The sequence below is a fragment of the Vigna umbellata genome, chromosome 9, assembly GCF_029865625.1.
Source record: "Vigna umbellata cultivar VRB3 chromosome 9, Vumbellata_1.0, whole genome shotgun sequence".
Classification (NCBI taxonomy): domain Eukaryota; kingdom Viridiplantae; phylum Streptophyta; class Magnoliopsida; order Fabales; family Fabaceae; genus Vigna; species Vigna umbellata.
In genome coordinates this window covers 8,113,298-8,116,216 of record NC_142173.1, presented here as the reverse complement: position 1 = coordinate 8,116,216, position 2,919 = coordinate 8,113,298, and the positions used below count along the sequence as shown (strand labels likewise).

Genomic DNA, 2,919 nt, shown 5'->3' with positions numbered 1-2,919 from the left:
TGCATTCACACAGGCCACGTCACACACTCCTTAACGTAGTTTTCTGAAATTGACGGAAAGGACTTATTTGCATTAAATTAACAAAAATAAGGATTTAATTAAGACTTCAAAAATAACAGAGACCTATTTCAAATTTGAGACGAAAATAGAAACTTATTGAGACATTAAACCTAATTTTTATTATTATTAAAAGATAATTTTAAAATTATTCATTTTGTGAGAATTGATTGAGATTTAAATGACTCGTCTCCAATTTAGTTAATATAGTCAAAATAAAAAACTGGGTTACATCAACTTTTTTTTTTCAAATAAAAAATTAAGTTGCATATTTGAAATTAGAAACTAAATTATATCTTGAAAATGAAAGTTCCAACCTATTATTCAACATAATATAGTCAAAAAATGGAGATGCGGGGTATCGATCCCCGTACCTCTCGCATGCTAAGCGAGCGCTCTACCATCTGAGCTACATCCCCATATTGAAAGCAATATGTCATCTACATATTTAATTCTTTTCTTTTATAAACTTTCAATGTCAAATCATAATAAAGTTAAGCACTTTTAAACAAATTACTTTATCTTTTATATCTCCTAATTTAAATATGCTATTTCTTAAATATCATGCGTAAAGAAAAAATAAATCTAATTATAATGCTCATTTATTAAGTTCATAAGACAAGAATATTGTTACTAATTTAGAATATTTGAGACAATAGTCCATACGTTAATAATTATTTCCATCTGACATTGAATTGGAGATAAATTAGCATCAGCTAAGAATACTTGTTTTTATATTCTAAAAATTGAAACAACTAATGTTTAAACTTTCAACTCATAACTATATTCTTTTATCTATTTACTTTTTTATTTTTTTTATAAATATGCGTATAAATATGTACTTATATACGTATCTATGGCTGTATATTTTTTTTTTAAAAAAACCGTTGGATATAATTTTCTTGAAAACGTACACTCATTATATCTATACTAGTCTATTTTACATATTTTATTTCTAATTTTATCCTTTCAGTATTTTTTTCAAATAAAAATAACTATCTTACCAATTTTATTTTTTAAATGATTTTTTCCCTTTTCTATTTTTTTTCCAAAATTTAACTATTCTATTAAATTCAAATGACTATTATAATAAAAAAAACTATTAGAAAGAAAACTAAAAATTACCAACAATAACAGTTTACTTTTATAATTATAATAAATAGTAATTTTATTATTTTTTATTATTAAAAAAAGCACATATTTTGTAACGTTTCTTTCGAGACATCACTTGAGAATTTTTTCAAAACATTTTTCTATTAAGAAACAACGTACGATACCATTACTTTACGGTGAACTTAAAACTTTATTAAATACAAGTCTTTATTTTAAACTCAAAACTAAAAAATTGTTCAAAATACACTTATTATTTCATAATACATTCTAAAATCTCAAATGATTTTTCTTAGCATGACTCATTGAGTTGTCCTCCACACACAACTTTAGACATATCTTTTCTATTCCTCAAAGACTTACAAGTAAAATCTTTAGTGAGATGTACCCATTGGACAACATACTCAGCTTAAGCTGAAAATCGACTAGTGAGACATCCTTCCCTTTTTACCGTCTTGAAAGATGAAAGAAGAAGCACTCAAACCTCGTATCTTTTACTTCCTGTCATAGGCGGAAAGACCCATCTTTTCTACCGCCTCTCATAGACAAAAGGTACAAACTTGACTTTACAAGTTACGACCATAAGACATAAAATCCACATCCAACTCTTAATATCAATTATTTGGATAAAAATTAGAAAAATTAGGTATAAGATTAATCTCCTTGTGTAGAAAATACACATAGGGTAATGTATTTATAATAATGAGAATATGAGTTAAGCCCAAATACAAATGAATATGTAAAAATAACATAATTAACATAGGAACTATGTTTACCTAATTAACATAAAACGCAATATATCTAACACTCCCCCTCAAGTTGGTGCGTATAAATTGTATATACTAAGCTTGTTACAAATATAATCACTTCTTCGTCCTCATAAAGACTTAGTGAAAAATATACATTCCACTTAAAATGATCAAAGATAAATGTCAAGGAGAATCGCCACTTGTCTTCACAAGATAATAGCCAAGTTTAGACTAAGAGACATAATTCTTCTCAAAGAAGTAATGCAATTGAACGCAAAACACTTTTTTATATTCAAATTTGAAGGTATTCAAGGTGTATGTACAAAGGAGACCTTAGGTTGCTTATAGCACTAGGAGGTGAAGTAGGTGGATAAAACAAAAGGACGTGGGACTTGGAGACCTACAAGTCTGGACAACAACTCTCAAGGCCATTTTAAGTCCCATATCTCTTAATTCCACAACCTCCTAAAGGTATATAAGCTACCTAACTAGTCTAAAGAACAAAACTAAAACTATACATGAGATAATTTGCATTACAAGCAACTAAAAGGAGAATAAACTTATTTATTCTTCTTTCTTTTAAGTCCAAACTATGTGAAGTCCCATATTACTTGCACCAAAAAAGAAAAGAAGAATATATAAGGTTTTTTTACAACCAAACTAATAGAAAGAAATAAGAAAGGAAAAATACAAGCCTATGAACATCCTATGCTACTAAAGGCCAAAATATAAGCCATAAAATCTATGATATGTCTTTTTGTGCTTCTTGTTACTCTTTTCATCTCTTTATCCTTCCCTATCTGTGATCGCATCAGAAGTATGCATGTTTTTAAATTCTTCATCATCCAAAGCTAATCATCTTAAATATTTTTCTCAAAAACATCACTTTACTTTGTTGCAAAATGAAGGGCAATGTTCAAAACAACGTGAAGCAAAAAAATATTGAAATAAAGGCCAAGGATCCTTCTCATAAAACCTTTTTAAAAAATAAAAGGCTTTCTTT

General features: G+C 27.5%; 1 non-coding gene across 1 annotated transcript; it reads right to left on the bottom strand.

The window, feature by feature from the left end:
* Positions 1–403: 403 nt before the first annotated feature.
* TRNAA-AGC (transfer RNA alanine (anticodon AGC)) lies at positions 404–476 on the bottom strand. Its single transcript has one exon. It is a non-coding gene; the product is annotated as a tRNA-Ala (tRNA).
* Positions 477–2,919: the final 2,443 nt, after the last annotated feature.